The sequence below is a fragment of the Mirounga angustirostris genome, unplaced genomic scaffold, assembly GCF_029215605.1.
Source record: "Mirounga angustirostris isolate CCGP_5_RB_7025 unplaced genomic scaffold, mMirAng1.0.hap1 SCAF_5, whole genome shotgun sequence".
NCBI classification, from domain to species: Eukaryota; Metazoa; Chordata; class Mammalia; order Carnivora; family Phocidae; genus Mirounga; species Mirounga angustirostris.
In genome coordinates this window covers 63656639-63680575 of record NW_026991713.1, presented here as the reverse complement: position 1 = coordinate 63680575, position 23937 = coordinate 63656639, and the positions used below count along the sequence as shown (strand labels likewise).

Sequence of the window (23937 nt, the reverse complement as noted above, 5' to 3'; positions counted from 1 at the left end):
TTATATCTGCATTTTTATCTGTATCTGTCTAGAATGAGATTTATTATATGGATTGGCTCACATAATTATGGGGGCTGAGAAGTCCCATGATCTGATGTCTGCAAGCTGGGGATTCAGGAAAGTCGGTGGTGTAAATTCCAGTCCAAGACCAAAGGCCTAAGAACTAGGAACACCAGTGGTGTAAGTCCCAATCCAAGGGCAGAAGACTGATAGGTAGTTTAGTTCAGCAGTCAGGCAGAGACAGAAGGAATTCTTTCTTCCTCTACCTTTTTATTCTATTCAGGCCTTTGATGAATTGGATGATACCCACCCACATTGGGGAGGGCCACCTGCTTAACTCAGTCTGCCACTTCATATGCTAATCTCATCTAAAACACCCTCACAGACACACGCAGATATGGTCTTTACCCACATATCTGGGTACCCCATGATCCAGTCAAGCTGACACATAAAATTAACCATCACAACCAGGTAAGGGGTAATAGAGTTTTCACATGATATTCAAAGTGGAGGGTTTTTTTTAGGGAAAAGGGAAGGAGACTGACTTAGAAGCATCAGTGAGGAGCAAGGAGGGCACTTTCCTTACCCCCAGGTCCAATGGTATAAAGGGTATGGGAAAGAAAACTTTCACCACTTGAGGGCAGCGAGGGAAGTATGGCCTCAGAGGAGAACCAGGTTTTATTCTTTTTTTATTTTTATTTTTTAAAGATTTTATTTATTCATTTGACAGAAAGAGACACAGCGAGAGGAGGAACACAAGCAGGGAGAGCGGGAGAGGGAGAAGCAGACTTCCCCCGATGCGGGGCTCGATCCCAGGACCCTGGGATCATGACCTGAGCCGAAGGCAGCTGCTTAACCCACTGAGCCACCCAGGCGCCCCGAGAACCAGATTTTAATTAGAACAAGAAGTTGAAGGAAATGTTGAGAGTAGAAGTTGAAAATGTAGTGGAAGAATTTCAAAATTTGGGAAGAGATGTGTGGCACATGGGGACAGAGCAGGGGATGTGTAGAACTGTGTGGGGATTAGAATATGGGAGATGAGAGGTCTGAAAGTCTGGGGCTTCTTTTTTTTTTTTTTTTTTTTAAAGATTTTATTTTATTTATTTATTTGACAGACAGAGACAGTGAGAGAGGGAACACAAATGGACAGTGGGAGAGGGAGAAGCAGGCTTCCCGCCGAGCAGGGAGCCAGATACGGGGCTCAATCCCAGGATCATGACCTGAGCTGAAGGCAGACACCCAACTGACCTAACTAAACCAATTGTTTATTTATTTATTTATTTATTTTTATTTTTTCAAAGATTTTATTTATCCGACAGAGAGAGGGAGAGAGTACAAGCAGGGGGAGGAGCAGAGGGAGAGGAGAAGCAGGCCTCCCGCTGGGCAGGGAGCCTGATGTGGGGCTTGATCCCATGACCCCGGGATCATGACCAGAGTGGAAGGCAGATGCTTAACCAACTGAGCCACCCCGGTGGCCCCACATTTTTTTTTTTAAAGAAAACATGGCAGTTATGTTGCCCTCCTTTCCCCAGAGGCAGCAACTATAACATATTCAGTGACAATCTCTTGCATGCTTTTAAAAATTTCACTATGTATATGTACACAAACTATACAGAAGAGTATTTCATTGGTTCTAAGATGCATATTTCCCCAACTCCCCAATTAATCTTTGCATTTGTGATGTATTTTTACAACTGATTAACTGGAGAGTTTTTTCTTAGTGGTTTGTCAGATAATGTGTCTTATCTGTGGCTTCTTAGAAGGAAAATAGTATTTTAATTTTTTAATTTTATAAATGCAGTATCATATTGTGCTTATCTTTTGGCAGTTTGTTTTTGTTGCTCAGCATGGTTTTTGAGATTTGTTCCTTGTTAATACATGTAGCTCTAGTTTAAGTTTTCTATAGGTGTTCAGTTATGTGGCTATACATTTTATTTTTAAAAAATTTTAAAAAGATTTATTTGAGAGGGAGAGCGCATGTGTGTGCAAGTGGGGGGGAGGGGCAGAGGGAGAGGGAGAGAGAGAAACTCAAGCAGACTCCCTGCTGAGCACAGAACCCTACATAGGGCACTATCTCACAAGCCTGAGATAGTAACCTGAGCTAAAATCAAGAGTTGGACACTTAACCGACTGAGCCACCCAGGAGCCCCAAGTTTTTTGTTTTTTGTTTTTTTTTAAGATTTTATTTTTTTGAGAGAGAGAGCACGAGCAGGGGGAGGGGCAGAGGGAGAAGGAGAGGGACAAGCAGATTCCCTGCTGAGTGGGGACCCCGACGTGGGGTCGATTCCAGGATCCCAAGATCATGACCTGAGCTGAAGTCAGATGCTTAACTGACTGAGCCACCCAGGTGCCCGCCCCACCCCAACCAATTTTTAACCATCACAAACAGTGTTGTAGTGTGAACCTTCTACATGTTTCCTTGTGCTGATGAGTGAGAGTAGAATTTCTGGGTCTTAAGGTTTATGCATGTTTAATTTTCTAGATATCATCAAAATGCTTTCCAAAGAGGTTGTTTCAATTTATACACTCATCAGTAGTATATAAGAATTCATTTTGCTCTATGACAATCCTGAATTTTATTGGTTCTTTATAACTTTTGCTGATCTTATGAGTGTCATACTATTTTATGTTTTAATTTGCCTTTCCTCCATTGTTAGTGAGTTTGAACATACTTCAGTTTGTTTATTGTCTTTTAAGTTTCCTCCCTTGTGTGTTATTTGTTAATTGCCATGGCTTATTTTTCTATTAAGTTGTTTGTTTTTGCTTTAAACTGATAAATATTCTTAATACATTTGGATACTAATCCTTTATAGTTGTATGCATTGCAAATGTTCTAATCTGTGGCTCTCCCTGTCTTATTTTTTATAAACCAACTTTATAACAATAGGTATTATGTTTGAGGTATAATTGGCATAGAATAAACTAATGTATTTACAGTGGACAGTTTGTTAAATTCTGACATACACTGTGAAACTATCGTCGGGGTCAAGATAATGAACATATCTATAACCCCCAAAAGTTTCCTCTCCTCCACTTCCCTTGCCCCCCATAGGCAACCACCAATTTGCTTTCTGTCACTAGTTTAGTTTGTATCTTCTATTTTAAATAAATTCCTACTTGTATATTCAAATGGATATCCAAATGGAGATGGTCATTAAGTAATATGGGTAATATGGAGCTCAGTTGAAAAGGTCTATTTCTATATCATTCCCCACAATTTCAATTAAACAACCTATTCTGGCTTTTTTTTTTTTTTTAATCTTAGGCTGTTTTAGCATGCTTTGTTTCCAGTCCTCCTTGCTAAGCTGTTCTTCCCTTTGTTTTTGTCCTTTCTCATTATTCTGCCCTTGCTAGACAGACTCAAGGGCTTCCTACCTTCTGACCCCTGCTTTTTTTCCCCGTGTCCACATACATTTTCCTCTCTCCTCTGTTTTTCTCAAAGATTATTTAATTTTTTTCTTTTATTTCGGTTTTAGGGTTCATTTTTATCAAAGTTATATGTGTATATAGTGTGTAGAATCAAATAGTTCTGTAGAATTTGTTTTAAAAAAAAGCTTTCCTCATTTATTTCACTTTCCTCAGAGGCAGTTTTAGCTTTTTTAGTTAACACTTTTTTGTATTTATTTCTATTTCTGTAAATAATATGCTTGTATTGCTATTTTGGTACTATCAGTTGTAAGATGCATCACTATTTTATGTCCTACTAAAAAAAGAAAATAGGCCCAAGATGGGTAGTCTCTACAAGGCCTTACATAAAGCTGGGAAACTACATGAAAATGTAAATGAGAAATAAACCCACCACATAGAAAGTGACAGAAGGCATGTCTCAATCCTGGTGTTGTGTAGGAGGGGGAAGAACTTTCTTGGAGATTTGAAATGGTTCTCAGTCAGAATTCACACTAGATACTCAAGTGGTACCAAACACTCAAGCAGAGATTTTTTTTTTAAAGATTTTATTTATTTATTTGAAAGAGAGAGAATGAGAGAGAGCGAGCATGAGAGGGGGGAGGGGCAGAGGGAGAAGCAGACTCCCCTCCCCGCTGAGCAGGGAGCCCGATGCGGGACCCGATCCCAGGACTCTGGGATCATGACCTGAGCCGAAGGCAGTCGCTTAACCAACTGAGCCACCCAGGTGCCCTCAAGCAGAGATTTTAATTAAAGGTTGTTTTGGGTTGGTAGTGTGATAGGTGGTTTGAAGAAATACAACAATTGAAAGATGTCATCAGTTGTGTCTGGATTTCAGAGATGTTAAAATATGGGGGGAAAAGGCATTTTAGAATCAGTGGAATATGTATGGAACATGTACTAGACACTGTTCTTTCTCAGTGCTAGAAAGACAACTGTGAACAGAAGAAACATCCCTATCCTTATTGAGCTGACGTTCTGGAGACGGTAACGTTTAGACAAAATAAGAATATGTATGGTGTGCCAGATGTTGCAGATATATAAATAAGATGAAAACTGAACATTGACCATTGGATTTAGCAATTTGGAAGTTGTTGCTGAACTTGATAGGAGAGGGTTTGGTGGAATAATCAGGAAATAAAAGCTCATTGGGGTGATTTTGAAAGAGAAAGGGAGGAGAGGAATTTGGAGATAGTGAGCATAGACAGCTTCTTCTAGTTCTGCTGTCATGGAGAGCAGAGAAATGGATGCATAACTGGAGGGGGAATTGGGGTTAAAGAGTTGTCTTTTAAAATGGGAGAAATTGGGGCGCCTGGGTGGCTAAGTTGGTTGAGCAACTGCCTTCGGCTCAGGTCATGATCCTGGAGTCCCAGGATCGAGTTCCGCATCGGACTCCCTGCTCAGTAGGGGGTCTGCTTCTCCCTCTCACCCTATCCCCTCTTGTGCACTCTCTCTCACTCTCTTTCAAATAAAAATAAATCTTTAAAAAAAATAAAATGAGAGAAATAATTGTACACCTGGAACAGCTATAATATTATGTATCAATTATACCTCAGTAAAAAAGAATAAAAATAAATTGGGAGAAATAAGAATGTTTTTATATAATGCTGATGGACAGGATCTATAGAGAAGGAAACAGTGCTGATGCAGAGGTGGGAATGGGGGAAGGCAGGGCAATGGGGAATGGGCTGGGGATCTGGTATCCAAGTGGAGGCATTGGCCTTAGGAGCAGTCGGTTCATCCATGGTAAGTAACAGGGAAGACAAGGCAAACAGGAATCCAGGCTGGTAGCGGTAGTGAGTGCTTCCTGTTTCACCGAGAAAATGGAAGGAAGGGCAGCAGCCAGGAGTGAAGATGTAGAACAGGTGTTGATGGCTTGAGGAGAGAGGAAATGACATGAAATGGACCTATAGGGGAGTGGAGGAATGAATAGATAAGGCAGAAGTCGTAGGATTGTCATGTTGAGCTAAGATACCATTTGAAGTTAGTGATTGTGAATTTTAAGTGAGATGGTTTAGTATGGACGTGTGGGTATATGTTTTTGTTTTTTTCATTTCAAAGCCACGTTTAGCCGCATGGTATAGGCACAGAGTAGTGAGACAATTGTATTTTTTGTTTTTAATATGTTGTTAGGGAAGACTTTAAATACACAAAATAGAGCCATCATGTACTCGTCACACAGCTTCGGTAGATATTAACTAGTGGCCGATCTTGTTTTATCTGTACACTTCTCTACTTCCACTCTTGCACATTATTTTGAAGCAACTCGGGACATCATATTTTATGCACAAATATTTCATATTTCTAAGAGATATGGATGCTTGCAAAAAAACCATTATCATACCAAAAATTTTAATAATTCCTTAATATCCAGTTTCCTGGCAGTTTTCAAATTTCCATTTGTCTCCGGAATGTCCTGAAGTGTTTAGTTGTTTGACAGGGAGTTATATTTAATAAGGGTGGGTGTTCTGCCAGGCAAATATGATGAAGTGAGGGAGGGGGCAGGACACTTGAGGTGCGTGCAAGAGAGTGGACCTCAGTCTAAGCTATAATGGACTTTGAACTCTAAGCTAAGGCAGGAGATGACCTGAGAGGGGAGTGGAATCAATGGCTTGTAATTCCTGGTGGGGTCAAAGTATTGTTGGAGTTGGGGTGCTAGAAGGAGCAACCTGAAAAGATAGGGAGTGATGATTGGAGGGTGGGGTGCAGATGAAGTAGAGATTATGGAGAGACTGTAGTTACTGTGTTGGCACGTTCTAGGACAGGATATCGATTGAGGGAGTGAGTGGCTATAGTAGGGTAGAGGGCAGGGTTGTTTGCCTATGAGGCGGTCAAGAAACTGAGAAGGCCAAGTATCGCAACAGTCGCCTAGGTGAGTGAGTGAATCACTTGGACTTATGACAGGCCAGTGAGATAGGAACTAAAATCTGGGAGGCTTGAGGGGGTGCCTGGGTGGCTCAGTCGTTAAGCGTCTGCCTTCGGCTCAGGTCATGATCCCAGGGTCCTGGGATCGAGCCCCACATCGGGCTCCCCGCTCAGCGGGAAGCCTGCTTCTCCCTCTCCCACTCCCCCTGCTTGTGTTCCCTCTCTCGCTGTGTTTCTCTCTGTCAAATAAATAAATAAAATCTTAAAAAAAAAAAATCTGGGAGGCTTGAGAAGTAATCTAGGCATAGCCAGATGAATGCAACAGAGGGGTGGGAGGTGGTAGCATCATCTGACAGGAAGCTGTTTTAGGAAGGAAGGAAGGGGAATAATCTGGAAGCAGAAGTGAGGGACAACATGAATACCTCCTCTTCTGACTGAGACCCAGTAGTATAGGGTGTGGGAGAGGAGCAACCACAGGTAGGACTGTAGAGAGAGCAGTGGCCTCAGAGAAACTGATATCACTTGGAGCAGAAATTGAGTAGGAGAGGGGAGCTGTTGATGAAAGGGGATATACTTAGCCATGTGGGAACGAGAACTTAGGGATTTGGAATGACCCAGAGTCCTGGGATTCCTGTGGTAAGTGATATAAAGAAGGAATGATCATAATGCGATGAGTCTTGATGTCACAGGCAAATTGTAGTGTAAGCAGGTGAGGGATAGAGGGTGAAGGGGTCCCTTCACTTCCCTGCTGGTGCTGGTGCAGAGGATGGGGGAAAGGCAGAGGAGCGATAGCTCCATTACTTGCTCTGCACTCCTGGGGCTAACGTGGTCTACAGTAAGAGGCTGTTCATGCAGCTAGTCAGAAATTAGAATTTCCTCTTTTTTTTTTTTAAATTTTTTTTTTTTAAAGATTTTTTATTTATTTAACAGAGAGAGACATAGCGAGAGCAGGAACACAAGCAGGGGGAGTGGGAGAGGGAGAAGCAGGCTTCCCGCAGAGCGGGAAGCCCGATGTGGGACTCGATCCCAGGACCCTGGGATCATGACCTGAGCCGAAGGCAGACACTTAACGACTGAGCCACCCAGGCGCCCCTCTGTTTTTTTTTTTTTTAAGATTTTATTTATTTATTTGACAGAGAGAGACATGGCGAGAGAGGGAACAAACACAAGCAGGGGGGGTGGGAGAGGGAGAAGCAGGCTTCCCGCCCAGCAGGGAGCCCGACGCAGGACTCGATCCCAGGACCCTGGGACCACGACCAGAGCCGAAGGCAGACGCTTAACGACTGAGCCACCCAGGCGCCCCTAGAATTTCCGCTTTTATTTCCTGTTGTTTACCTGCCCTGCCTCTATTTTTTCCCCTTTCTTGTTGAAAACTTAGAGTACAACATCTAGATGTTTTCAGTACCCTATTCTTCAATATCCTAGATAGTCTGGAAACTGGTAAATGTAAATGATGCTGTTACTAGCTTGCTGGGGAAATGACAGCAAGATTACAATAAGGAATTAGGGAGTCTCACCATCAGGGCTGGAAAGGGAAAGGAAGGAAGAGGTTTCAGGGAGAGTTAGCTTTAGATTCCTTAAATCTGGCCTGGGAAACGGAGTTAGAAGAGGAAAGAGTTTGACCCGTGTCCTGGGAGGGGAGAGTAAAGTTCTGTCTGGAAGGAGGGAATCTGCCCAAGGATCTGTGTTTTTGTTTGTTTGTTTTGTTTTATTTATTTATTAGAGAGACAGAGCACAAGGGGGGCTGGGTGGGAGGGGCAGAGAGAGAGAGGGAGAGAGAGAATCTTAAGCAGGCTCCATGCCCAGAGGAGAGCCTGTCTTGGGGCTTGATCTGACGTACCTGAGATCATGACCAGAGCTGAAATCAAGAGTTGAACACTTAACCAAATAAACCACCCAAGTGCCTGCAAGGATTTGTGTTTTGACAGGTTCCTGAAAGAGCTGTTGCTGGATGGGAGCCTCAACTATTGTTAGATTCATTCATTTCAGTGGATATTTATTAGCACTTACTATGTGCCCGGCACTGGGCTAGATGTTCAGGATATCATGTTGAGCATGTAGAAAGGTTCCCATTTACATGGATTTATAATCTAGCAGGGAAGACAATTAAACCAGAAATTATAATTTAATGTGAAGGCTTTGTAGTGAGGGTTCTTTGGAAGTCTGTAGTGAAAGCCTCAGGTTAGTCTCAGATCGGGTAGGGAGGGGAAGAGTGCAGGTTCTGGAGTTAGTGACAAGGGAGCAGAGATCTGAAAGATGAGCTGCAGTTAGCTAGGCAAAGAGAATAGGAAGGAGAGTTACATGTCCAGCAGCCACAGCTCGACTCTCTGTGTCTCTCCAACTTCCAAACCTTTCTTACCCAGGAAATAGGGAACAGAATCATCTGTTCTGATCACCATATTCACCCCCAATATTCCTGTACACCAGGGGTTGGCAGACTACTGCTCATACATAGGTCAACTGTGGCCTGCTACTTGTTTTTGAATGGCTGGCAAGTTAAGAATGGTTAGCAATTCAAACTGTAAGCTAAGAATAGTGGCAAAATTCAAACCCAGATATCTTAGTTCAAAGTCTGTGTTCATTCCGCTGATCACATTGTATTACAATTAGTTGTTTATATTTCCATCCCTCAAAAAGAGACTTGAACTTGAATGACAGGTTGCTTTTTCTTATATCCATCATTTCCAGCACAGGGTGAGGCCAAAATAAATGTTTATTTAGTGACTTTCATGTAAGTAATTTCATTTGCTCCCTTGCAATAAATCCTATGAAAATAACACATCAAATTTTCAAATAATTGATATTAACTTGTACATACCATTTCTTTTTTTTCCTCCCCCCCCCAGCTTTTTTTTTAAGTTTGTTTATTTAAGTAATCTCCACACCCAGCATGGGCCTCGAACTCCTGACCCCAAGATCAAGAGTCGCATGCTTCTCCGACTGAGCCAGCCAGGTATTCCCCCCCAACTTTTTTTCTAAGATTTTATTTTTTTTAAAGTAATCTCTACAATCGGTGTGGTGCTCAAACCCACAATCCCAAGATCAAGAGTCACATGCTGTACTGACTGAGCCAGCCATTTCTTTCATTTATTTTTTTTTTATTTATTTTTTTAAAGATTTTATTTAAGAGAGAGCAAAAGTGATCACAGAGGGAGAGGGAGAAGCAGACTTGCCGCTGAGCGGAGAGCCTGATGGAGATTTTGATCTCAGGACCCTGAGACCACGACCTAACCAACTAAGCCACCAAGGCGTGCCCCCCCCACCTTAAAAGATTTTATTTATTTATTTGTCAGAGAGAGAGAGAGAGCACAAGCAGGGGGAATGGCAGGCAAAGGGAGAAGCAGGCTCCCTGCTGAGCAAGGAGCCCAATGCGGGACTCAATCCCAGGACCCTGGGATCATAACCTGAGCCGAAGGCTGACGCTTAACCTACTAAGCCACCCAGGCATCCCCATTTCTTCCATTTATAATAGCAATATTTAAAAAAATGTATTATATCATTGAAAAATTGATTTCATTAAATGTAACTAAAGATAATTAGAAATATTTTGTGCTATAACAAAAGGCCTTCAGGGACTAATGACTTATATTTATGTACAGCTGTTTGTTCCTATAGTAAATAATCTCAGAATGCTAGATACTTCTAGTTTTTGTCAGCTTTTTGTAATATCTATTCCTTTGTCAGCTGTCAGTTATAGCTCCTTCCCCCTCCTACTTTAAATTTGCTGCTTCTGTCTTTTATAGATTCAGAACCTAGAAATCTAATCTTATTAGAACTGTATATAAAGTAGGAGCAGATAGTCTTGAGGAGGATAATACTTGTGAGTAAAGTGATAAGTGAGGTGTTTTTGTTCTTAAGGAATTGGTACCTGTTGGAGAGATCGAACATACTGGGAACAGTCATAATGTAAAAGTATTAACTTCAAACTCGTATACCTCATTGCCTACTTAACATCTCTACGTGGATGTCTAATATGCATCTCAAATTTAATGTTTCCCCAGGCTTCTTCCCACAGCCATCCCCATATTAGGACATAAAGACTGTCCTTCCAGTTACTTGAGCCTAAAACCTGGGAATCATCCTTGATGCCTCTGTCTCTGTAACATCTCACATCTGATCATGTTTGTTTGTTTGTTTTAAGGTTTTATTTATTTATTTGACAGAGAGAGAGAGTTAGCCAGAGCAGGAACACAAGCAGGGGGAGTGGCAGAGGGAGAGGGAGAGGCAGGCTTCCTGCAGAGCAGGGAGCCCGATGCGGGGCTTAATCCCAGGACCCTGGGATCATGACCTGAGCCGAAGGCAGACACTTAATGACTGAGCCACCCAGGCGCCCCACATCTGATTATGTTTTACCTTCAGAATACATACTGAATCTGATCACCATTTCTGCTGCTACCACCAAGATTCAAACTGCCATTCTCTCTTTCCTGGATTATTATTACATTTAGTCTTCTTATTCCCCTGCTTCTGCCCTTGTCTTTATACATTCTGTTCTCAACAGACATCCAGAATGATCCTCTAAAAAGTCAAATTAGATTGTCACTCCTTTGCTCAAAATCTTCCAGTGGCTTTCCATCTCAGGTAAAAGACAAAGTTCTGACAGTGGCCTGAAAGACTGTAGAATCTGTTCTCAGTTTACCTCTCTGGCCTAATTACCTATGACCCCTCCCTCTGCTCATGTCCCTTCAGTCACAGGGACATCTTTGCTTTTTTCCTAAGATCCAGGTTGTTCCTTCTTTAAAACCTTTATACTTCCTGTTATCTCTCCCTGAAATGCTTCTCCTATGTTGGCAGCATGGCTTTTCCTCTTTCTTTAGGTGTAAGGCTCAAATGTCACCGTATCAATGAGGCTCTGGCTCTCTTTATCTCCTTTACCCTGCTTTATTTTTCTCCATAGCATTTATCAGCATGCGATAGGCTGTGTGCATATGCATGTGTAATTAATTAATTAATTTTAACTTTAAATTTTTTTGAAGTTTTTTTTTTTAAGATTTTATTTATTTATTTGACACAGAGAGACACAGTGAGAGAGGGAACACAAGCAGGGGGAGTGGGAGAGGGAGAAGCAGGCTTCCCGCTGAGCAGGAAGCCCGATGCAGGGCTTGATCCCAGGGCCCTGAGACCATGATCTGAGCCTAAGGCAGATGCTTAACGACTGAGCCACCCAGGCGCCCTGTTTTTGAAGATTTTATTTGAGAGAGAGCAAGAGAGAGAGAGAGAGATCATGAGCATGGGAGGGGCAGAGGGAGAGGGAGAAGCAGACTCCCCACGGAGCAGGGAGCCCGAAGTGAAGCGGGGCTCCATGCCAGGACCCCAGGATCACGACCTGAGCCAAAGGCAGATGCTCAGCTGACTGAGCCACCCAGGCGCCCTTAATTTTAATTTTAAAAATTTGTTTCACTGCTGTCTCACCATAGGTGTAGAATAGGGACTGGTAAGCCAAAAATGACCAGCTGCCTGTTTTTGTAAATAAACTTGAATTAGAACACAGCCATGCTCCTACATTAGTATATTGTCTGTGGCTGCTTTCACACTCCCAACAGCAGAGTTGAGTATTGTGACAGAGACCATATGGCCTGTAAAGCCTACAATATTTGCTGCCTGGCCCTTTATTGAAAAATTTTGTTTGCTGACCCTTGGGCTAGAACAATATCTGGCACATAGTAGGTGACTGAATGAACATAAAGTAAATCCTAAGTGGCAGGGTACAAACTATAAATTGCTAGTGAGGATATGGGTTAATATTTCAAAAGTTGTTTTTAGATTTTAATAATTAGGATAATTTGGGAATATGTCAACTGTAATAACTTATTCAAGCTGAAGTTCTTGAATTTATTGCAGGCATTACTACCTGATAACAGAGATAGGCCAACTTTTTGAAGGCTACACCTAAATTGGAGATGATAGTGTTTCAAAGGCACAAGATCCTTTTAAATATCAGCTTTTATATGGTGTTATAGAAAGAACTCTAAATAATGAGTTGGTGGTAGTTGTTGGTTGCATACTGTGAAAAGCATGAACCTAAATAAATGTATACAGTTCTCAATCACTTATGCTAAAGGATGGACATATAGAATAGACAATAATACATTGTGTTTGAGTTTGGAATATATTTTTGGATTGCAATGGATTAACCTCACTATTCCAGGTACTTCTAATAGTGTATTTAAGTAGCACAGTAAAATTAAACTGCAAAACCCAGCTCAGAAGAATCTGGAAAATTGTATTGCTTCTGGCATCCTGTCTTTGTCCAAATCGTACCTTCTTATTTTATTTATTTTTATTTTTTAATTTTTTTGAGAGAGCATGATGGAGGGGCAGAGGGGGAAAGAGAGAGAATCATAAGCAGGCTCCCCGCCCAGTGCAGAGCCAGACACGGGGCTCGACTTCACAACCCTGAGATCATGACCTGAGCTGAAATCAAGAGTCGGACGCTTAACCGACTGAGCCACCCAGATGTCCCAGTATTCTAGTTTTAAAAGGCCTTTACTATTAATTGAGCTGAGTGTAGAGAAGGAATGTTGGACTATATACTGCATGCTTAGAAAACAAATATAATTTAAGCAAATGATAAAGAATTATGGAATCAGGGCTGGAAGAAACTTCATTCAATATATATTTGAATGCACCATAGCCACTTTATTAGCCTGGGTTACAGAGGTATTGAATAAGACAGAGTTGTTGCCCTCATGAGACTTAATGTCTAATCCTCCTCCCCAGTCTCCATCTCACCTCATTTTATGTTGTGTATTGAAATCTAAAGCTTGAGAGAGCAAGTACTTTCCCCAGGGTTGTGTAGATTGTTACTGGTAGAATGGAACTAGAATGCAAGTTTCTTATATGGGCGATAAAGGCAAAATATTGATTCATTTATGCACTGTTTTGTGTTTATCCCTGTACTAAGTACTGGAAGATAGGGTGGTAAGTAGAAGGGCACATTTTTTTTGATGTAGAGCTTCAAAGGAATTTTTTTGGGGGGAGAATCCAGAACGTTTTCCACTATGTTGCATTATATTATTTACAGTCTTTAATCTCATAGGAAGGTTAGGGGCTCTCATATATGATTCTTCAGTGTGACTAAGTTCAGTAAGTTTAGTGTTTTTCTGACACCCAAAGTCCGTTTTATTGAAGGACTGGGACTTTTGCATGAGGAAGGAAGAATGAAGTAGTTATGGATTCTCTGTGGGAAGGGACCTTTATTTATTTCAAAATTTGTGTAGAGTCTAAACTTTTGCCCTATGAGTAAGAAAGAACCTTTTTTCTTTTTAATGGCTGTGCTATCAGGACCCAGAACCCAGGCTGATATTTAAAATCAGCCATATTGTAGGTTAAATAGACTTGCACACTGACCTTCTCTTTCCTTTTAGTTACCCAAGCTTTGGGTATATGTAATACTCAATGGTCAAAGAATCACATCTAAAGCAGAACACATATTTTATTCTTTAAAATTTCTTCTCAAACTGATTGCGATTATATTTGATTTTTTCTTCTCAGTGCTTGCTTGCTAAAAAAATCAAACATTTGACAGTCTAGGGAAGATGAAAAAGGTTAATTAAACTGCGGCTAAATAATTTAGGATGTTTTAGTTATTTGGTGGCATAGACGATTAAGGTTTTTTTCCTTAAAATGTCTAGTTGGGAATGCTTTTACAATGGAGAGTTTTTAGAGTAAGTTATCTTCACCTCAGGCCTCCTTGCTCTTCCTGTTCCAGAGTATCTTCTTCCATTCTGCTGGGACCAATTAGTTCTTGGCTCAGGTGTTTTAGTTTCTCTGTGGAAGGTGAGCTTAATCATGTTTATAATCTGTGAACATTAAATTCTCTGCCGGTGATCTAAAGCACATTGAATTGGGTATCTTCAAATGCAGATGATTTATTTTCTCTGAATTTAGATCATAGCATTTAAAAATGAAAAGACCTGGGGTGCCTGGGTGGCTCAGTTGGTTGAGTGTCTGACTCTAAATTTTGGATCAGGTCATGATCTCAAGGTCATGATCTCAGGGTCATGAGATTGGGCTTCGTGCTCAGCACAGAGTCTGCTTGAGATTCCTTCTTCTTCCTCTGCCCCTCCCCATGCTTGTGCTCCATAAACAAACAAACAAACTCTTAAAAAAAGCCTCTTTAAAAAAAATGAAAAGACCTTAGAAATAGTGGTTATTATATATTAGTGATGATTATTCTAGTTCTGTTGCAGGAACCACATTTTAAGACTCTACAAATTAGTGTTATGTTGTAGAGGAGGTAGTATGACTACCAGTCTCAAATTACTTAATCATTTCAAAAATATTTGTAAAATAACTGAAATAATATGCTAGTAAGAAACATGGACTGTGTATAAATATAGGTGATTTCAAATAACACTTAAAGCTAGAGTGGCATACAATTTGAAACATATTGTCACATTTTAATTGTGTATGTCTTAAATCAGTCAAAATATCTTTTACCATGATCAAATCAAATATTTCAGTGGGTGCTGGAGAGAAGGAGGAGGAGCTGGATGAGCGGAAATGTTGTTTGATGTCATTTGGTTAGTATATATGGTATATATAGCAAGGCAGGCTAAGTTTGACCTTCCAGCATTTCAGGCTGGGGTCTCCAGGCATGCTGTTGCAGTTATCTATTGCCAAGGAACAAAACCACTTCAAACTTGGCACAGAACTCTCAAGGTTCTGGGTGTTGACTAGGCTTATCTAAGTGATTCTTGCACAAGTTCTTTCATGCACTTGTAGTCTGATGGGTCTTGTGTTCTCTCCTTCTAGACTCACAGGTCTGGCACTTGAGCAGGGAAGTCCAAATAACTAGGATCTGGAATAATCCCTCAACATCACTATCTCTGTTTCTGTGTAGTCCCCACCTAGGGGCTTCATCGTAGCCAGAGTTCTTACATGGAGGCTTAGGGCTCCAGAAGCATTTGTTCTGAATAAGAGAGCCAGAAGGGAGGTGTATTGTCTTTTATGACCTAAGTTCAGAATCAGTGTCATTTCTATTGCATGTTATTCATTAGAAGTGAGTCAGTAAGGCCAACGCATATTCAAAGGGAAGGGAATTAGACTCCACCTCTTTCTGGGAAGAGTGTCAAGAATATGCAGACATATTTCAAAGCCACTTTGGTTGTTCTTCCTGCCACAGATTATTTACATTCCTCCCAAGTGCAAAACACACTTACCCCTTTTCAGAGGGGTCTTTGTTTTTGTTTTTGTTTTTTTTTAACATGGAACACTTCACGAATTTGAGAATTTGCGTGTCATCCTTGTGCGGGGGCCATGCTAATCTTCTCTGTATTGTTCCAGTTTTAGTAATGTGCTGCCAAAGAAAGCACAGAGGGGTCTTACCTGATACATCATCATGCTCAGGCTTGAGGTCTAGGATCTTGTCATCTAAATCAGATCCAGGTGCAGGTTAGGCTATTTGGATATTGTTTCTTGTGTATAGCTCCCTGGGTACCATTACTTTCACTTTGAAGACCTGTAAGCTAAAGAGATACATTACCTCTCCCTAGCCCACCCAGTATGCAACAGTGGACAGGCATAAGATAACCACTATGGACACTTCTGTTAAAAAATAAAGAAAAATGTAAGGAACAGAATAGTTGTTGGTCCACAGCAAATCTGAAATCCAGCTAGGCCCATATCATCACTTCTGTGATTAGGGCTCGGCTATATTGCCTAGGAACAATCCTTCATAGCTCTTGGTTTTGCCCTCTGGATTAGCTTTCCTTTTCCATAAAATGTATCCTTTGTTTGCAGCTGAGTAATTTCCTAAACCATAGGGTTTGAACATGAAGGGGGTGTTTGTCCCAAAAACCTCTTTTCATTTTGTACTGTCTTGTTTAGTCCAGGATGACAATGTTTCTCAACGTAGAATTCTCTGAATCTTTTTGAGGGGTTTACTGTGTTAGACAAAAGCCACACCTACACAGTGATATAAGCCTTTCTCTACCTTAGGCTCTGTAGAAGAGGAAAAAGTTTTTCTTGAGCTCTTAAGATCCCTGGCTGTGTCTGAAAATTAAACTGACAAAGATTAAAAGGATACACATTTATTTAATGTAAGTTTTATGTGACACAGGAGCCTTTATTAGTAAATGAAGACCTGAAGAAATGTTTAGTTCTTAAGTTTTTATTTAAATTCCAGTTTAAAAAATTCCAGTTAGTTAACATACAGTGTAATATTAGTTTCAGGTGTACAATATAGTGATTCAGCACTTATATACATCACCCAGTGCTCATCACAAGTGCATTCCTTCATCTCCATCACCTATTTCCCCCATCTCCCCACCCACCTCCCCTCTGGTAACCATCAGTTTGTTTTCTGTACTTAGGAGTCTGTTTCTTGGTTTGCCTCTGTTTTTTTCTTCTATGCTCATTTGTTTTGTTTCTTTTTTTTTAAAGATTTTATTCATCCATTTGACAGAGAGAGCACAAGGAGGCAGAGAGGCAGGCAGAGGGAGAGGGAGAAGCAGACTCTCCACTGAGCAGGGAGCCCGATGCGGGGCTCGTTCCCAGGACCCTGGGATCATGACCTGAGCCGAAGACAGCCGCTTAACGGACTGAGCCATCCAGGCGCCCCTTGTTTCTTAAATTCCACTGAGTGAAGTCATATGGTATTTGTCTTTCTCTGAGTGACTTATTTCACTTAACTTAATGCTCTCTAACCCCATCCACATCATTGCAAATGGCAAGATTTCATTCCTTTTTATGGCTGAGAAATATTCCATTGTATGTATGTGTGTGTGTGTGTGTGTGTGTTGTGTGTACTACAACTTCTTTATCCATTCATCTATCGATAGACACTTGGGCTGTTTCTATAGTTTGGCTATTATAGATAATGCTGCTATAAACATTGTGGTGCATATATCCCTTTGAATTAGTATTTTTGTATTCTTTTTTTTCTCTGAAATTTTATTTATGTTTTTATTTTTTTGCTTGCTTCCTAGGGCTTTATTTTTTATTTAAATTCAATTAATTAACATATAATGTATTATTAGTTTCAGAGGTAGAGTTCAGTGATTCATCAGTCTTATATAATACCCAGTGCTCATTACAACACATGCCATCCTTAATGTCCATCACCCAGTTACCCCATCCTTCTGTCCCCCTCCCCTCCAGCAACCCTGTTTGTTTCCTATGATTAAGAGTCTCTTATGGTTTGTCTCCCTCTCTGATTTTGTCTTGTTTTATTTTTCCCTGTCTTCCCCTATGATCCTGTTTAGTTTTTTAAATTCCACATATGAGTGAGATCATATGATAATTGTCTTTTTCTGATTGACTTATTTCACTTAGCATAATACCCTCTAGTTCCATCCACGATATTTTTGTATTCTTTGGGTAAATACTTAGTGGGGCAATTGCTAGATTGTAGGGTAGTTCTATTTTTGACGTGAAGAAATGTTTAAACCTGAGTATTTTTATGCTAGGTTTGATGAAGAGTAGGCATTTGTTGAGAAATCTGGTAAGACAAAGAGTATGAGTAAAGTATAGTAAACTGGGGGAAATTTAGCAAGGCCTGTTTGTTAAGATTCTTCTCTATGTCCCTTTGCCTTTGGAGGTAAGATTGCTCCCTTCTTCCAGGTACAGGGAGGGCACCTCTCATATGAGAGTTTTATGATCTGTTTCAGGGGAGAAGAGCAGGGGAAAGGTCAGAGTGACCTTCCTGCTTCTGCCATTTTCTCAAGCTCCTTCAGCTTAATACTCAATATGTCAATGTACCTTATTTTGGGGAAGCGTGTTCTGAACCCTCTCAGCTCCATTTAAGGTTTTTGTGGGATAATACCTTTAAGATTCTTAGAAGGCTTTTTTTTTTTTTAAAGATTTTATTTTTAAAATAAAAATATTTTTTTAATTTTAAATAAAATAAAGAGAGAGAGGCAGAGGGAGAAGCAGGCCCCCCGCTGAGCCGGGAGCCCGATGCGGGACTCGATCCCAGGACTCCGGGATTACGACTTAATTCGAAGGCAGACGCTGAACCATCTGAGCCACCCAGGCGCCCAAGGCTTTTTGTTTGAAAGGAATTATGAGGCACCACCTTAAATTAAATCTCTCTTTTTTAAAAAAGATTTTACTTACTTATTTGACAGAGAGAGACACAACGAGAGAAGGAACACAAGTAACGGGGGTGAGAGGGAGAAGCAGGCTTCCCCCCAGAGCAGGGAGCCTGATGTGGGGCTGGATCCCAGAACTCTGGGATCCGAAGGCAGATGCTTAACGACTGAGCCACCCAGGCGCACCAAATTAAATCTCTTTGGAGTCTACACTAGGGTCGGTCAACTATTGCCAGTGAGCTAAGATTTGTTTTTACATTTTTAAAGGGTTGTAAAAAAAAAAGAAGAATGTTCAACAGAGACTGTATATGGCCCTCAAAGTCCACAATACTTAACTTTCCTTTTATAGAAAAAGTTTGCCAATCCTTGGTCTAAACAAATGTTTAATCTTTAGGCCATGAGTCCCTGACACTGCCTTGGATTTGATCTTTCTCCAGAGGGTATTTCTTAATTTTTTAAAAAAGATTTTATTTATTTATTTGTCAGAGAGAGCAAGAGAACACAAGCAGGGAGAGCAGCAGGCAGAGGGAGAAGGAGCTCGATGATGTGGGGCTTGATCCCAGGATCCCGGGATCATGACCTGAGCCGAAGGCAGACGCTTTAGCGACTGAGCCACCCAAGTACCTCTGGGCATTTCTTAATTTTTTTTTTAATGTTTTGATTCTTTCTTTTTTTTTTTTTTAAGATTTTATTTATTTATTTGACAGCGAGAGAGGGAACACAAGCAGGGGGAATGGGAGAGGGAGAAGCAGGTTTCCCACTGAGCAGAGAGCCCAACGTGGGGCTGGATCCCAGAACCCTGGGATCATGACCTGAGCCGAAGGTAGACGGGACATTTCTTAATCTGAGAAATGTTTGCTATATGGGAGTAAGAAACAGTTTTATTTTTGGACCTAGCAAGTCCTGACTCCTTTATATTTTCTCTATATTTTTTTAAAATTATATAATTCCTTCTTTTTCTCATCTCTCTCTACCTGTACTTTATGATAGTTAGCTGGAAAAAAAATGACACTTTTGATATTCTGCCTGGAAATTTCCTTACCCATATTCATCAGTTCATTTGTTATATTTTCTATTTTCAGCATTGTTTCAGGTGACAGCTTTGCTAAACTTTCCACTTATCTAGTAGGATTTTCCTTTCCTTCAGCGTTCAGTAACACTTTTCTTACTTTCTTTTAAGCCAAGGATCAGCAACTTTATTCTGTCAAGGGCCAGACAGTACATATTTTAGGCTTTGTGGACCATGTGGTCACTGGCACACCTACTTAACTATGCTGTTGTAGTGAGAAGGAGCCTGCAGACAATATGTAAATGAACGGGTGTGGCTGTGTTTCAGTAAAACTATTTTTTTTTTTTTTTTAAGATTTTATTTATTTATTTGAGAGAGAGAATGAGAGACAGAGAGCACGAGAGGGGAGAGGGTCAGAGGGAGAAGCAGACCCCTCGCTGAGCAGGGAGCCCGATGTGGGACTCGATCCCGGGACTCCAGGATCATGACCTGAGCCGAAGGCAGTCGCTTAACCAACTGAGTCACCCAGGCGCCCTCAGTAAAACTATTTACCAAAGCACGTAGCAGGTTGAATTTTGCTGGTAGGTTGTAGTTTGCTGACCCCTGTTTTAAGTCTTTATTGACAGCTTCCTTGAGGCTTTTCCTAACAGTGACAGTTAAGACCCTTTCAGGCTCTCACTAACACTTTCAGCCACTTCTGACTTTCTCTTGCCATCTAATCCTGAAGCCAAACATTTATATTTTTGGAAGCAACCCTATAACCAAAATCTGCTTTGGTTTTCTACTGCTGTGTAATATACCGTTGCAAACCTAGTGGCATAAAACAACAATCCCTTTTTTTTTTTTTTAATCTTTTATGATTCTGATGTTTGAACTTGGCTAGGCAGTTTCCTCTTGGGGTTTTTCATGAGGATGCAAACAGATGATAGCTGGGGCTGGAATCATTTAAAAGGCTTCCTCTCTTACACAGTGGGAGGCAGATGGTACTTGGGCCTGAAGTCATCTTCAAGGATTCCTCATTCACGTATCAGGTGACTGGGCTAGGAAGACTTAACCAGCTGGCACTTCTTGGACATCTCTATAACCCTGTGACGTCTCATCCTGTACTCTGTCCAGCATGAGGGCTTTAGGGGAGCTGGATAGCTTAGATGTGATTCCGGAGTCCAAAGTTGCCTGTCCTCAGGGAGTGCCAGGCAGAAGTTTTATCACCTTTTATGACCTAACTTCTGAGGTTACTCAGTGTCACTTCTGCTTCATTCTCTTCATGGGGAGGAGAATTAGAGTCTATGTTTGGGAGTAGGATTGAAGAATGTATGAACATGTTTTAAAACACAAAATGTTCCACACATACACCTATCAAAAACTTTTGGAAGCTAGAATATAGAAGGTTATACTTTGTTAGAACAGCCTTTCTTTTCCCCATTCACTGCGGTAGAGGTAGGAGATCCCTCCCTTCATTTAATGTTCAAGAATGGACGTGTGCGGGTTGCCTGGGTGGCTCAGTCGGTTAAGCGTCTGCCTTCGGCTCAGGTCATGATCCCAGGGTCCTGGGATCGAGTCCCGCATCCGGCTTCCTGCTCAGCGGAGAGCCTGCTTCTCCCCCTGCCTGCCGCCCCCCTGCTTGTGCTCTCTCTCTCTGACAAATGAATAAATAAAATCTTTAAAAAAAAAAAAGAATGGAGGTGTGGAAGGAGACTTCACAGCAACAAACACCTCTTTTCTTTAGAGAAAGAAACAAACTCTTTTCTTCTAGAGATAGGTCCTGGAAGCTTTGGACTTGGCATTCTTTTTCCTTTTGTATGAGAGTAGGCATAATGGTGCTTCCATCCCAAAAGAGAAAACAAAAGAAACAAAGAAAAGAAAAACTATCAAACTGTAGAAAATTCTACCCTGTATAGATTTGTTTGAATCTCTGGGTAACATTTTTGTAAGGGTTAAAGAGTAGGTGTGCCTGTTTGTCATTTCCAGCTTTGTTTCAATTAGTTCAACTAGCTTTCTTAATGCTGGCAGGGATACTTCTAAGGAAAATTTGAGAAGTGGGTAGGTGATAGAAATGATTTTAAATTTGAGGACTTCAGAGCTAGTTGGAAAGCAGGTTATAAGAAACTTCGAATAGCATTAAAGAAGGGTCTCCAGAACTGCTCTACTGCCTGACCCCATCTGAAAAGATTTTGCTCACCTTATATAGTGATCTGGCTCTGGAGGTAAAATACTCAAAAAAGTTGGGGTATTTTATGGTATGTGTTTATAGAGGCTATTGTGTTATTTTTTCCCCCTTTTCTCACTAGATGAAAAGAGGGTGGCAGTGAATATGTTTTGCTGTATTTATTTATGGTCAGACAGCCAATGTGAATATTGCATTTTTGTGTTCTTTCCATTATGTTTTCTTTTTCTTCCCCTTTTGCTTCTTTCTTCACCTTTCTCTCTGGATTTGTACATCATGAGAGATTCACCCAAATTCTCTGATGATCTGAAAGAAGAAGATAGCTTAGTGAATAGGAAGTTGTTATGGAATTAGCTGCCTGCCATACTGTTTCCACTTCTGGAGAACACATGCCTGTATTTAGTCATTTACCTGTTTTATCTTTCTTGGTTTCCAGATTTATATACGTTGTTGAATTGAGGGTAGAGAGAAAAAGCTTTTATTTTAAATGATTCAGTTATTTTTTTACTTGGAACTTGAAAGATACTTTTACAAAGCTTTAATAGACTCCTCTAAACACATGCCAGTCGGTGGTGGTATAAGAACCTTCAGAAGAGTCAGGAAAGAAAATTTTGGAATGAATTACATTCCCAAGAAGGAGGACAGTACATATCTATCTTGAACTCCTGAAAATGTAAAGACTTCCCACTATAGTCCTTTAACTTCAGTTGCAACTTGGAAGAGGGAACATCTCCTTCTGGGATTAGCCTTCTATAACTCTCTCACTTGTTTTGTTTGTCTGCATTCCCCTTTTCTTCCTAGTTGGCACATATTACCAAATCAAAGGTATCTATCTGTTGGTTTGGAGGGAGTAGAGGTGAGGAGAAGAAAGAGTTAATTTTTCATGCTTTTAAGTCCACTAATATTACTTAACTAATTTCAACTAGATGAAAACTTACCTTTTAAAATATTTAATGCGTGATACGCTGCATGCATTATGCATTAATTTTGAGAATTATAGTAGCATGGATTTATGAATGACATGGACAGCAAATTATTTCCAACCTAAATTGCCCTGTTAGTTTTTGGACAAATAATTACTTGCTAGAACAATATTTTTCTGGCATGTTATAAGCCAAGAGAGTAGTTTGGAAGGATCTGAATGAATGCTGAGTATAAAGATTTTTGGTACAAGTTGATTTTACTCTTTCTTTCCTCAGAGTGTCAGGGGATTAGTTTGATCCTGCGTGAGGAAAAAAGCTGCTTTGTGAAATCCGTAATTCCATAGAGACTGCTATATTAGAGATATTTTTAATTTGGGTCTTAGAAAGCCAGAAGATCTGAGCGTTAATACACCTTTTCCTAGTGTATTAATGAGTCCAAAACATGTTGTTGATTTAATGTTTAGTTTGGGTATTGATTTCTGGTTTTGTCTTTTTAAGCTGCATGTGTATATTTGAATCAAGTTAGTTTTTATTTAATCATTCTGTCCTTTAATGCGACACACACCAATAGAAGACAACTATTATTTTGAAAACAATAAATGTAGTTAGTATTCTTAATGATTGTACAGATGTTGGCTGGCAAAAAATCTTTTGGATTAGAAAAAGCATTGTCAGATGTAGATTTTTAGTTCAGTGTGATAATGTACCATCTATTTTACTGGTGACTGTAATTAACAGAAGTAGTTCAGACAAAAGATTCTAAGTATTTCTGAAATGATGAAGCTTCTGTTTTTTAGACAGTGCTGTATTTACACTGTGCATCAGGGGGAAAAGTCGAGAATGTCATTCAGATAATTTTTTTGTCAGTTATAGGGTCTTTCAAGAATGACCAATAACAATGACTGGTTCTTAGAGTCGTAAAATTTCAGAACTGAGAAGCGACAAGGCATGTTTTGTCTGGCCTTCCTTAAATATATATATATGTGAGTAAAAAGGATATTTCCATTCCTCGAGCTTTTGCATTAAAATGTTCATTTTCCACGGTATCTACTACATATTGTATGAAATTCATTATTAAAGGATTAAAAATTAGGCAAATCATGATTTTCACACAAATATAAAATGCACACATGTAAAAGATGTTATTTAACTCCTTAATTAATTGGAGAACCTGTAAGATGCTAAAAGTGGTTCAAAGAAGAATTCAAGTACCACACATATATAGGATCAAGAATGCTGAAATGGATTTAACAAATTGATGCAAAACTGGCTTTATTTTACAGGGACATGAGGGAAATCATTCCTCCCTCCACTAGACAGAATTTATTTGCATGTGTATGGACAAGAATCCTTGGCATTGCTATCAGTTATCTATAACTTACAGTTATATAATAGCTCCAAGATCATGGAGGATGCAAATCTGATAGAGTCAGTTATCTAGGAAAGGAGCACATTACACAATGCCTAGTTTTCCATTGAAGATACCTAGTGATCTTTTTGATCATTTCAGTCTTTTGCAGATTGTCATAAAAGAAC

At 40.3% G+C, this 23937-nt stretch overlaps 1 protein-coding gene and 1 non-coding gene across 10 annotated transcripts in view; one reads left to right on the top strand and one right to left on the bottom strand.

Moving 5' to 3' along the window:
- The window catches only part of SPATS2 (spermatogenesis associated serine rich 2), a 140389-nt gene that overhangs the window by 17080 nt on the left and 99372 nt on the right, over positions 1–23937 (top strand). Inside the window, exon 2 of one of the 9 annotated variants that reach the window (XM_064591295.1) lies at positions 16657–16868. The exons of 7 other annotated variants lie outside the window; for them this stretch is intronic. The gene's annotated coding sequence lies outside the window, so the exon portion shown is untranslated. Of the gene's footprint in view, positions 1–9116; positions 9224–16656; positions 16869–23937 lie in introns of all 9 variants that reach the window. One more of the 9 variants, XM_064591294.1, reaches the window with a different exon arrangement.
- LOC123845081 (U6 spliceosomal RNA) lies at positions 15483–15586 on the bottom strand. The gene has a single exon (XR_006790926.1). It is a non-coding gene; the product is annotated as a U6 spliceosomal RNA (small nuclear RNA).